Source organism: Neovison vison, chromosome 9 (assembly GCF_020171115.1).
Source record: "Neovison vison isolate M4711 chromosome 9, ASM_NN_V1, whole genome shotgun sequence".
NCBI lineage: Eukaryota > Metazoa > Chordata > Mammalia > Carnivora > Mustelidae > Neogale > Neogale vison.
In genome coordinates this window covers 45,422,327-45,436,610 of record NC_058099.1, presented here as the reverse complement: position 1 = coordinate 45,436,610, position 14,284 = coordinate 45,422,327, and the positions used below count along the sequence as shown (strand labels likewise).

General features: G+C 36.7%; 1 pseudogene; it reads right to left on the bottom strand.

The window, feature by feature from the left end:
- Nucleotides 1-8,244: 8,244 nt before the first annotated feature.
- LOC122917896 lies at nt 8,245-8,338 on the bottom strand (annotated as a pseudogene).
- Between the last annotated feature and the right edge of the window lie 5,946 nt (nt 8,339-14,284).

The window sequence follows — 14,284 nt, the reverse complement described above, 5'->3', positions numbered from 1 at the left end:
GTACAGAGGCCAGGAGAACGCTGGAGCAGAGCTGCACATGGACAATTCTGTTTTCAAACACACCAGTCACCTGAGTCAGTCCACCTTAGGTGGGAAAGAAATCGAAAGTGCTCTTTTTGGGGGAATTCTTTCTGCATGGAAAAGAAACAGGAGGACAGAAAATAGTTTCTCCAACAGTTACACACATTGTTGTGAAGAAACTCAAATTCAGCTTCCTTCCCCCAATCTCCCATATTTACTTAGGTTTTGGAAATGGTTATCTCGTATATTGTGTTTCTTTCAAAGTGGTTTAATGATTATTAAGTGCTTATGATAATGCAGATTAGGAAATTCTGCTATGTTATAGTGTATAACTTATTCTGTATACACCATGTAGATTTATGCATGGTGGTGTGTGTGTGTGTGTGTGTGTGTGTGTTTGCATACTAAAAGAATGTTTTATAGAGGACATGGACAGTGAAATTACAGTAAAGTGCTTAATGTGACCATTTTCAGGTGTGATTATGGATCATGATTATTATGCTTTTCATATTTTTCAGAATTTCTGAATGTTATGTTTTTAAAAAGTTGAGAATCCCCTTCCCCCTCAAAAAACCAACCAAAAAAAAGCATAAACAAAAACCAAACCCAGTCATATTGTTTTTTCTCCTTTAATTTTTGCAAAGTTTTATGATTTTTCCTTTTCAGTTACGTTCAATACAAGTGATCTAACAAGCTCATTTTGTACACTTAACAGTGATGGGAGAAAAATTCACTGGAAGACTAATCAAATATTATTAAATTACAATTTATGATATTATAGGTGACATTGTCATTCTAAAATATTCACCTTTTAATTATTTGTGAATAAAGATAAGTCCTGAAGGTAAAGTCAACATTTCTAATTCCTTTTCTTCATGAGCTTCTTTTCACATTTTTAAGAGCTATCTATATTTACAGTTCTGTGAAATATATGTCCATATTCTTTGCCTGTATTTTCTATTATTTTTTGACATTATTCTTGTCAAGATGCAGATGCTCTTTGTATACTAGGGAAATATTGGAAAAATGTCTGTATATTACAGAAATATCAGTCCATTGTTTATAATGTGAATTAAAATATCTTCTCACTTTGTTGTTTTGCTGACAATCTTTTGACATAACTTTTGGTGAGCTTTTTGTCATACAGATTTTATTCTTAAACTTAGACCCAATTTGTCCATATTTTCTTATATAGCTTCTCTGTTTTGCCACACTTAAAAAGGCTTCCACTTCTGGGTTATGAAGGTAATTTTTTCCTATATTTTATTCTGAACTAATATATTTTCATTTTTAAATTTAAATATTGGTATACTGCAATGTTTATTAGAATAAGATATGGGGTATAGATGCAATTATTTTTACCCCAGATGGCTGTCTCAATTTACAGTATCATTTATGGAATAACCAATCATTGCCTTATCTTTATTTTATACTAAATTTTTGTATGCCTGTGTAATTATTTCCTGACCTCCATTTTTTGTTTTCAAGATTCCATTTTTTAAAGTTATCAGACTTTAAAAGTTATGTTATTATATTTGTATTTTAAAATATGGTTAGTTAAGTCCCATCTCTTTGTTCCAAGAATTCAGCCTAGAAGTGAACTCAAGAGTTGGTGTTTTGCTGGAAAATCACACATAGATCTATCATCTTTTATTCCAACAACTTCAGCAGTTTCTTTGTTTTGGTCAATATTATAGCTTTTGCTATCTTAGAAATATGCCACTTGAAATGACATTTAGTCAAGTGCCTATGATGCAATTGATCTTTCAATTATCAGCAATCTGGAATGCAGCAGGGTTTCAGGTAAAAGGAAAAGTCAAGGATAGGCAACTTCCTTATGTACAACTGGTTGTTATCACAGGGAAGCAGGGACAGAACAAGGAAATTTAGGAGGAAAATGCAGCCTTGTTCTTTGTCTTTCTCTGAGACAACTTTTCAGTATCTATTTGGATTGAGAAATAATTGCTTATTTCTCAATTAGAAAAGCCTAGTGGAGTCAGTTGGAAAAAGATGCCAAATTTGTGTGTATAGGAATGTGACATGGTAGGTACTTGAAACAGATCATTCTAAAGAGTACAGGAGGTCAAAATGGTTACATAACCATCTTCCCAAAATTTCTGTTGTTCTAATTTGGTTAGTTTAAGTAACACTAAGCTGTACACCCCAAACTAATGTAACATTGTATGTCAACTACATTCAAATAATAATTAAGTTGTTACTGAACAGAAAAAATAAGTATACGGAAGGTATTATCAGCTATTAACGTTACAGTATAATTGGAAATAATAGTAGTGGTCCTCTGAGTGTTGGGCTTATAGATTATCAGTTTTTTTTAGCTAATTTTTATGTTTTTTTCTAATTTTTTAATGGATCAATGAAAAACGCCATACTTTTTTGCTTTTTGGGGAGGTTGAGAACATTTAAGTTCTATCTTCTTAGCAAATTGCAATGATAGAAGGCAATGCTATTAACTAAAGTCACCATGCTATATACTAGAGTCTCAGACCTCATTCATTGATTAAGTGAAAGTTTGTACCCTATAACTAACCTTTCCTTATTTCCCCCAATCCAGTTCCAGGCAACTGCTTTTTCTATTGTCTATTTCTATGAACACAGAAATGAATGCTGCAATGAACATGGGAGTAGAAATATCTTTTCGAGATAATGGTTTTGTTTCCTTTGGATATATACCCGAAAGTGGGATTGCTAGATCATATGGTAATTTTAGTTTTAATTTTTAAGGAACCTCCATAGTGTTTTCCACAGTGGCTGTACCAGGTTACTTTCCCACCAATAGACTAGGTTGGGTTCCCTTTGAAGGAAGGGAGATTTGATTCTTTTTTTTTTTTTTTTTTAAATCAGAGAGGGGGGTGGGGAGAGAGCGAGCACAGGCAGACAGAATGGCAGGCAGAGGCAGAGGGAGAAGCAGACTCCCTGCCGAGCAAGGAGCCTGATGTGGGACTCGATCCCAGGACGCTGGGATCATGACCTGAGCCGAAGGCAGCTGCTTAACCAACTGAGCCACCCAGGCGTCCCGAAAGGGAGAAGATTTGAAGGAAGGGAAGACATCTTCTCCAGCATTTATCTCTTGCCTTTTTAATGATTGCCATTCTAGCAGGTGTCATGGGTTTTGCTTTGCATGTCCCTGATGATTAGTGATGTGCATATATTTATGTACCTGTTGGCCATTTGTATGTCTTCTTTGGGAAAAAATGTCTATGCAGATTATTTGCCTGTTTTTTAATTGTTTTATTTATTTTATTTTGTTTTGTTTTGCACTATTTATTGGCATGAATGGGTTCCTTATATATTTTAGATGTTAACCTCTTATCAGATCTATGGCTTGGAAATATTTTTTCCCATTCCATGGATTCCTTTTTCATTCTGTTGCTGGTTCCCTTTGCTCTTTTTAGTTAATAGTCTTACTGGTTTACTTTTGCTTTTGCTGCCTTTTCTCTTTATATATCCAAAAATCATTGTGCAGACCAATGTCAAAGAGCTTTTGTCCTATCTTGTCTTCTAGGAGTTTTACAAGTTCAGGTTTTACATTTAATCCTTTAATCCAGTTTGAGTTAATTTTTGTGAGTTACATAAGATAGGGGCTCAATTTTATTCTTTTGTGAATATCCAGTTTTCCCAATACCATTACATTACCTTATTTTTGAATATTAAACCACTCCTGAATACCTGAAATAAATCCCACTTTGTCATGCTATAATTCTTTTCATACATTCTTGGATTCAATTTGTTAATATTTTATTTTATTTTTAAAGATTTTATTTATTTATTTGTCAGAGAGAGAGAGAGAGCGAGCACAGGCAGACAGAGGCAGAGGGAGAAGCAGGCTCCCTGCGGAGTAAGGAGCCCAATGTGGGACTCGATCCCAGGATGCTGGGATCATGACCTGAGCCGAAGGCAGCTGCTTAACCAACTGAGCCACCCAGGCATCCCCAATTTGTTAATATTTTATTGAAGATTTTGCTTATGTGTTTATGAGGGTTTTTGGTCTGTAGTCTGTTTGTTGGAAATGGTTTGCTGGTTTTGGTTGTAGGGTAATGCTGTCCTCATAGAATAAGTAAGAAAGCTGCTATTACTACGTTTTTAATCTCCACTCTTTGTTTCACCGCCTGTGCACATTGCTTCCTTTCTCCCTTATATTACCCTGCTAGATACCACTCTGATTAGATTCATTCACTATCAAGATAATATATTTTTAAAAACATTTTATTTTTGACAGAGAAAGAAAGAGAGAGCACAAGCAGGGGGAGCAAGAGAGGGAGAAGCAGATTCCCAGGTCAGATGGGATCCCAACATGGGGCTTAATCCTAGAACCCCAGAATCATGACCTGAGCCGAAGGCAGACACTTAACCAACTGAGCCACCCTGGTGCTCCAAGATACGATATTTTTAAAAAAGCCTTTCTTTACATTTAACAAATTTTACTGAAGATTAGGCATCCAGTAGGGGGATTAACACACAGTGAAGCACAGCACAACATACAATTCAAATTTATGTTAAACAGCCTTTCTCTTAAACACCTTTCAGCTATCTGAAATAACCTTTTAAATTTTTTTCCAGTAATTGTTCCACCTCATCTATCTCTGAACTTTGGTTGTACTACAGGATCCTTCTATTTTATCTCTCCTTAGCTCTCTTTTCAAAAATCATCTGGTTTTATAATGTAAACAATTCCGTTTTCTTCAGTAAGTTCTGGGCTTATGTTTGTATATTATTTAGGGGAGACTCATATTGCTTGGTTAGTAAAATAAGCATTTAATATTTATGTCACAGTTTGCTGTTGGTCCACAGAAAGGCTCTGCCCCATTTAGTCCTTCAGGGCACTAGGCACTTTCCATGTATTGGCTCTACCATCTCCTTGGGCAAATGAGATAAAGAACTCAAAGGATGGCCCGAGAGATTTTAGGGTCAGGCCTGGAAGTATCATTTGTCCCTCCCTCCTGTATTCTATTATTCAGAACTTATTCACTAACTATAAGAGAGGGCGCAAAATGCTGTCTAGCTGCATGCTCCAGAGAAAATTGAATTTTCTTTGATGAATGTACAGGATTCTTTCTGTCAAACTTCAGAAAAATATTAGGCTGATCTGCTAAGTAGAAGCCCAGTCTCGGTCTACTCCTTAATTAACATTTTAGCAAAAAATTCCTTTCTTATCCATGAGCTCCCTATCTTAAATAGGCCTTCTTGTTTGATTTGATAATTCCAAATCCCTTAGAAAGAAGAGGCTCTCGTAAATTTTGTTTCTTTGGTTTATTGTTTGTTTATTTAAGTGTCTCAAACTGCCCTTTTTATTGCTTTTGTACTTAGCCTAGTTTATGCAGTATGCATATATACTTTGGTACCTTTAAATTTTTCACTAAGCATACTCAAGGGATCTTTTCTTCTAGATGGATGCTAGCTACTGGACTCTGAAATGATACCAGCTGCTTTTAGTTCTGATTTTAACTAATAGGCTCGATGTTAATGTCTCTCGAGCTTTTTGATTATAGTTGGAAATCTGTCCGTACATTTTGTGAAAGCCCACTTTCCCTTACTGTCCCCTAAGGATTTCCCAGTCACCTTTTTCAGTTTGTCAGCTGCTTTCTTTATTTTTATTTCTTATCTGTTTCCAAGTTATTCCCTTTAGCTACCTTGATTTCTTGTTTCTTTCTTTTTTTTTTTTTTTTAAACTCTGATTGCTCCCCATATTCCCATAATCAACTGGGTGGTTGTTTATCACTCCTTATACACTCCGTCCCCCAAAGTGAGAGGAGTTAATGAGTACTTCAATTACGTCTGTTTGCTCCCCATTCCCTGACCTTTCCATTAATTTTGGTCTCCCAGTGTGTTTTAAACATTACAGCTGCATTTTGTACAATTCTGTTTTTCAGAATTTTAATATGTGAATCAGTTCGACTTCGAATTCACTCTTTATGGGCTATTTTGTGACAGTCTTTAATTTGGGATCAGCCAATGCTATACAGACAAAGATTGTTTAAACTGAATTTAGGAAAGGATTTCTATGGATATGGTATGAGTTGAAGAGATTATAATCCCAACAATCTAGGAGAAGCAATACAACATTTTGTTTAAATTCAGATTTTTTAACATAAAATATCTCTCAAATTGAGCTCTTTCAGTGCATATATCAGTTTAGAGTCTGGCTACTAGCCTGCTGCTTTTATTGATGGGATTGTCTCCTTTTTAAAACTAATGGGTTGAGTATAACGGGTGAGCATAGTAGAGTTACCAATGCAACGAAATGATTGAAACTAAGGTTTAAAAAATCTTCCTTGGGGGTGGTGATCATTTTATGAAGGGTAATTTCTTTGAAGGATATGGACAGAGAACTGTTTCTTGGCCAGTAACTGTATGGAGTAGCTAACATTTTTATCTCATTGACTGTAATAGGTATACGGTTTATTGGCAAGCTTCCTCTTCCCCGGCATTCTAGAAGTCACCACTGACCACAGGGTTGAGCTATGAGCACATTACCATGGCCTGGCCTGTTAGTTGGGTTATTTTGATTGATTTAGAAATGGATGTGTGATCCAAACATGGCCAATAGGAGCCCTACCAAAAATGTTTGCTGGAACTTTCAGGAAAGAGTATATCCTCTACTCCTTAGTTGCTAGGTTTTAAGTTGTAGCTGCTGGGAGCTCTTGTTACCATCACATGGAGAGAACTCTGTCTAAGGACAAAACAGAATGAAGAAAGCAGAACCAAGAGCAAGAAAGACAAAATTTACTGATAGCGTTTTTGAAGACCTAGGTCTATTTAGTGCAGTCTAAAGTCAGCACCTCTTAGACTTTTCAGGAATGTAAGACATTTAGGTGCCTTTTCATTTAAGCTAGTTTTTGGTTGAATTTCTTTCACTGACAACTGAAAGTGTACCAACTGAATCAGTGATTAGAATTTTTTTAAATAATAAAATTATAGCATATTACAGTGACTGGCACTTTGAAAATGTAAACAGAAATAGTTTAAAGTTGTGTGACCTTGGGCTATAATAGACTTTCTGAGCCCAAGATTCCCCAGGAGTAGGAAGTAGATCACATTAACTTCATAGTGTTCTTGTGGGCATTAGAGGTAATATTTACAGCATTGACACTTGTGGTTTTTGGCATGTGGTAGATGATTAATGTATGATAGCTATTCTTATAAATTATATATTAATTCCAGTTATTAATAACAAATACACCAGTGAGATTTTATATACTAATGGGGAATATAAACATATCAAAATAAAAATAAAAAAATGAGGGCACCTGGGTGGCTCAGTGGTTTAAGCCTCTGCCTTCGGCTCAGGTCGTGGTCTCAGGGTCCTGGGATCGAGCCCCACATCAGGCTCTCTGCTCAGCGGGGAGCCTGCTTCCCCCTCTCTCTCTGCCTGCCTCTCTGCCTCCTCATGATCCCTCTCTCTCTCTGTGTCAGCTAAATAAAATAAAATCTTAAGAAAAAATAAAAGAATGGATGACTGCTGGAAATTCATAGGCAGAAAGATGTGAATAAGCAAAAGTATAGAGACAAGTGCTATGTAACAACTTTTGAGATTTCAGTAGATGTTGATGAGTCTTAGCCAATGTCATTGTGATGAATAGGCATGTTCTGCATTGTGGCTTGACTTTTTCATTGTTCCAGCCTGCTCCAAAGGTAAAGGGACGGAGGTTTTCCAGACAAAGTTTATGTCCGTGAAATAGCCATCTTCCACTCTCTTCTCAGGCTGTATGCCTTTTTTATTTAGTCTAGGAAGTAAATATAAGTCTAGTTTCTTCTAGGAATGCGAATTCCTGTCTTGGCATTCTCTATCCACCTTCCTGCTGTTACTCCTACAGCCTTTTCTGGCCTCCTCTCCTGACCTTCCATCTCACGCAGTTTCCCTTTAGTGGGGAATTGTTTAATAAAACATTTGTTTAATGTTTCATTTGTTTGATGAAAAATTCTTTCACCTTCTCAAAACTGTGTTCTTTAGGGGCCGTCTTAATCCATCTCACACCTTGGAAGGAACACAGCCATCCTTGAGAATTGCAAAATATATATTGGGATGTCAAAAGCAGTTACTTTCCAGCTTCAAAGACTTCATTGTCTAAGATTGAAACAGAAAAAATCCTCAGATTTATATTTTAACATATACAATTTTGTCCACTAGCCCTGGCCATCCTTAAGAAGCCATAATTAAAAAAAAAAAAAAAGAAGCCATAATTTTCTTCCTTTTCCTTTTTAATGGAAAACTTAATGTATTTGTATTATTTATATGTAGGGACCATGCTAATCATCTCTGTATCATTTCAATTTTAGTATATGTACTGCTGAAGTGAGCCTCCTTTTTTCTCCCCTTCCCTTCCCTGGACTTCCTTTCTCTCTCTCTCTCTTCTTTCTCTCTCTCTTTTATTTTTTTTCCTTAGAAGGGTATCTCCTACTTATATATGGACTATTTGCAATTGTTTAAAACTCCTTTTTACTCTGAAAAATCTTGCAAATCAAGTCCTGTATATTAAAAAAAAAAAAAAAATCAGAGCTGCTTTTGTTGAGGTTACCGTGGGTCTAGACCTCTGACTTTTATCCCCTTTATATCTGTGGGCCCTACTGTAGTAGCTACAAGGAGCCCCGGGCACAGGGAAACACATTTGAAAACACTTAGGTTAGTGAAATGAGTTATTAACTGGAACTCTGAAGACTCAAGTTTTAGCTTTAGTGCTAACATTAAATTTGCATGTGTCACTGATAGGGTTAATTGTTTTATCTGTAAAACAAAGGTTTAGAACAGTGGTTCTCAATTTCATCTGCGTGTTAGAATCACCTGGGGAGCTTTTAAAAATCCTGATGCTTAGGCCGCACTCTCTACCAATTAAATTAGAATCTCTGGGGCGTGACCCAGGCAATAGGCATTTTTTAAAGCTCCCTAGGTGATTCCAATTTGCAACCAAGTTTCCAAACCTCCCAAGAATTTTTGAGCAATAATGTTCCACAAATCTCTGGGGCTGTGGATCTTGTTTTGGTAGATGTAGTTAAATGTGCAGAGTCTATTCATGGAGACAGACTGCTGAGTGAGGAGCGGAGATGAAGGTGGGCATAAAGATTGGAAAGTAGGAAAAAAGTTTTTGATTATCTTAATGGCTCAGTGTGCTGGGTAAAACACTTAACTTTGTTATATCCCTGATGGGAGTGATTTTAACTTCCTGTAAAATGACGCTCTCATCTGAGAAATCGTATTTAAATGATATTATTTTTATACCAATACAAACACCATTTGGTAATATGATCAGTCAAGAATTACACTGAAGTATTTTATTCACCAAGGAAATAGAAAAGGCAGATTGACTACTGAAATGTAAAATATGGTTAATATTCCTCAGTTGGTGGCATAGATTAAAGATAGATTGAAGCAACATGTTGATAACAATGGAAATCTCTGATACTGAGATGCCACATTAAAAGTGCGTCCTTCAAAAAGGCAAAGGAAAAAACCCCCAGGATTACTGCTATGGGCTTCTTGTAAATTATGAAAAACTATTCTTTCAACTGAGTTTTCAAGTAGGAAAAAAAAATTTACAATATTGGTAAGCAATTGATCCTAAAAAATATACGAACTGAATGATGATATCTAGGCTATAATCTCCAAAGCAAAATGAGTTTATTATGATTGGATAAATTACAATGAACACCAAATAGTTAAAAAATGACAGCATAGTTAGAGCAAAATGATTGATATTACATATGTTATATGTATAACTAAACAGAAATGCCTTTTCATTTTCTTATTACCAGAGCTATCTACATATTTTGTCTCACATTTGTGCAGCTAATAGGTGTTCAAGATTTGTGTGCTTTGATCTCCCCTTTTAACAGAGTAGCTCTTTTCTGCAAGTTGATGACCTTTAAATGAAAGAAAAAGTGCAGTTATCACTGATAGCAGAGCGATATATTAATAATTTTATACCTTGTTCTTAGGCTTTTTGCTGTATAGATTTATCAACAATAGAATGAAAAAAATAATTTTACACATTTTCTGGCTGAAAGTTCAGCCAGTGCTTAGTGTTTTTGTGTTCTAGTTCTCTTTACGCTGGGGAAAAGTTTACACAAGATTTTTTTAATGTGGAAGTGACCCCAAAGCCTGGGCAATAAGCCCCAATATTGACTTGACAGACGAGAAAGTCCATAGAGAGAATCTGACAACATGGAATGGAGTCAGTAGCAGCTCTGGCCACCTCTGAATGAACTCTGTAACAAGGACAGTGACTATTTCTAGCAATGGCCATGAATGACTCCCTGATTGAAAATTTGCTCTGTTTTTCCTGGACTTTGTAAGTTCTGATGTCTTGGTACAATATAAAATGAATTAATGAGTGAGAAGAATGGGGTTGGGGGGGACTGGGGGAGGGAGGAGGGAGAAAAAGGCACACAGGGGAGTGGAATGCAGTGAAGCAATGACCAATGTTGGTCTTTTCACTTCATCAGTGGAGACTGGGAGCTAAATACAGTTTAATTTTAAGTACGTTAAAAAAGCCCATACCATTTCCCATACTTTATGTGTTACATGACACAATTTTTTTTTTTTAAGATTTTAGTTATTTATTTGACAGAGAGAGAGAGAGAGAGATCACAAGTAGGCAGAGAGGCAGGCAGAGAGAGAGAGAGAGGAAGTAGCCTTCAGCAGATTCCCTGCCTAGCAGAGAGCCTGATGAGGGGCTTGATCTCAGGACCCCGAGACCATGACCTGAGCCAAAGGCAGAGGCCTAACCCACTGAGCCACCCAGATGCCCCTATATGACACAATTCTTAATTGTCACATACCTTTGAAAATGTAAATTGGTACAAATAATCTCAGTATTTGGTTATTAGTGAGTTATCTTTTTTTAGAGGATACATCTCTTAAGCACTTCCATGAAATCTTAGTTTGCACAGTTCCATAGTGATCCCTTTTTACTCGGAACTTACTTATCCTCTATACCATTCATTCCATGACTTATTAAAACACTGTTTTATGGTTTTTTGTTTGTTTGTCTAATCATTGAGCCCACATTTAATTAATGTGCGTAGATTTTAAGCTTCTACTGCGATAGCAACTGCCTAAAAAAAGAAGTTGAACAAGTGAAGGTGAGGACATTGCTTTAGACTGTGTTGTCTAAGAGCAGGAACCAACAATACCATTTATCGATGTGTTTTCAGCAACCAGTGCAGGACAGACACATGGAAAGTACTCAGGGCTTACTTGTTAAATGACTGCATGAATGGATGATAGACTAATACAGAAGGAAGACACAGATGCACATACCCACTTGAAAAGTTAATTCATTCATATCTCAGGGAAGATTGGTCCCTGACACCTAGATACGAATTGCTGATCTGCTACAACATGTGCTTTTTACTAATATATTTAGGTAACCAGTCTGAATAATGTCAATAATAGATGGAAATTTGATCAGACCTCACAAATGATAAGACCCCTTCTTAATTTTTCAACCAAATCTCACATTTTGTATTTGTTTATTTTTCTCTTTTCTGTGAAAATGAAGGTACTCACACCAGTACTCACTCTCCATTTTCTTTCAAGCTCCAGCTCTTAAGCTATGTCATTCTTCTCTAAGTTTATATCCTGAGTTGCCCCAAACCATCTCATTACGCCAATTCACTTTATCTCATGAGGATCTGAGAGATGAAGTCTAGAGGGGTTTTTGGTGGAAAAAGATGTTAGAAACTTTTTGTACAGTCTTTCTGTGACAGTTTAAATTAAATTTTTTGGCAGTTCTCCCATTGAGATATGGGGTCTCTGCCCACTCCTCTTGTACCTGGGTGGGCCAGTGACTCCTAAAACCAAGAAAGTGTGGCAGAAGTGTTACTGTTTGGCTTGCTAGATCATAAAAGGCATGGGTGTTCTGACATGTTTGCCGGAACAATCAGATGCCACGTGGGAAGCCTCACTATACTGAGGGCCCAGGCTAAGAGAAGCCATGCATATCTGTGCTCAGCTAATCACTTCACCTGAAGCCAGCTTTGCAGTCATCCATTCCACGGTGTTGCATGTGTGTGTGAAGGCACCACCTTGAAAGCGCATCTCTGGCCTTCGCTGTCCTAGCTCTGGCTATTTCAATCACTCACAGCTGAGGCCCAAAATATCAAAAAGCAGAAACAAGCTGTACTCTGATTTTTGACTTACGGTTTCTGAGCATAATAAAAATGCTTGTTTTATGCTATGAAATTTTGGGGTGATTTTTGTATGTGAGTATACTAACTGGAACAATTTCAAGACCAGATTTTGTATTCTGAATATACTGTATATTGAATAATCTGAGAAGTCCTAAGATAGTAAGGACTCGTTTAAACCAGGCTTCATTTAAACCAGTGTTTCTAAACTCTTCTGAGCACCCCCAGGTCATTTGACCTCAGAACTACTTTTTTTATTAAAAAAAAAATATATATATATATAGAGAGAGAGACACATACACATATATATTTTAAGATTTTATTTATTTATTTGACACAGAGAGAGATAGCGAGAGAGGGAATACAAGCAAGGGGAGTGGGAGAGGGAAAAGCAGGCTTCCCGCTGAGCAGGGACCCTGAGGCGGGGCTCGATCCCGGATCCTGGGATCATGACCTGAGCCAAAAGTAGACAGTTAAGGGCTGAGACACTCAGGCACCCCAACTTCAAAACTGTTTTATGGAATTCATCCTTTAAAAATTTCTTTTTGAATTTAAAAATTTTTTTAAAAGATTTTTATTTCAGAGAGAGAGAGAGAAAGTGAGAGGGGGACAGGGCAGGAATGAGCTAGTGGGCAGTGGGCAGAAGGAGAAGCAGACATCCTGTTGAGCAGGGAGCCCGAAGTGGGACTTGATCTCAGGACTCTGGAATCATGACCTGAGCCAAAGGCAGACACTTAACCCATTGAGCCATCCAGGTGCCTCTAGAATATACCCTTAAATGTCAGTGTTTTCCATCAGCATTTTAGAAAATGTGGATTGGTCTAGATGTGTTAATAATTACTAAATATTCAAAGAGTTTGCTTCATTTTTCCCTTTAATTTATATATAATACTTCAAATATATGAAGTATAAAAAAACATAAATGCTGGTCTTTAAAACTCCAAAGATGAATGAATGGTAATTGTGAAGAGAAATTGCAGGAAGTAGGATCAGAAAGAAAGGCACTAACATCAATTAAAAACTACTGTAAGTAACCTAGTTCTGGTATTATTAACTAATATCCATTTCCCCAGCTCCATTCCTTGTACTTGGTTCCAGAGTTTTTCTCAGAATTTCGAGGAGATGCACAAAAAATGTTGCTTGAAAGATACAATAAAAATATTTATTAGTTTATTTGAGAGAGAGAGAGAGAGAGAGAGCAAATGAGCAGGGGGCAGGGGCAGAGGGAGAGAAATCCTTAAGCAGACTCCCTGCTGAGCATGGAGCCTGACATAGAACTGGATCCTAGGACCTCGAGATCATGATCAGAACTGAAATCAAGAGTCAGATGTTTAACGACCCAGGTGCCCCTGAAATAGGCATGTTTCATATTAAGGTAATTTAAATTTATCTTTAGTTGTATTATTTAACTGTTTTGATATTTCAAATAATAACAGAAGAGGGTACAAGATGAGTATAAGACAGTTGAGGGCTCCAGGACTAGGTAGAGCAGAAAACTGACAACTTTGGATGGTGAGGTAATAGCTTGGTATCCTGGTCTGGTTGGGGAGTGGTAGAATCTGGTCAACCAAGTTTCCAGTTATTTCATTTTTGACAGTGAAATTGATATTACTGCTTAGGTGTGAGGGTTGAACTGTAGAATGCTCTGGATTGATTTTTCAAGTGGTATATACATTTTTAGAAAAGCAGCACTTTAACAGCTACAGATCTTTAATAGAGTTGCTAGACCATCAACTGACATGTCAACACACCCTGAAAGAGGCTTCATCAAATGCAAAGGTGAAGTTCTGTCAGATAATGTTAGAAGAGCAAAATAAACTCATAGGAAGAAGGAAATATTTCTTCTAAATATCCTGGTGTTATAAAACAGTATTCTTCAAAAGTCCTTGAGAAGGTGTTTCAAATAGGAATTCTGGGTGAATATGTAAGAGATTGAAAAGGAGATAAAGTAAATGAAAGCACTTCTTGCAAGATTTAAATAAGGAGTGCTACAAATGCCACAGTAAAACTCCATTTAATAATGTGGAAAAAACCCAAACTCCACTTACTTTAGGCTGAATCAACTATGGATTCCATAGGGTGAGAACACAGATAAAAAAGATAATACTTCACGGACTTGGGG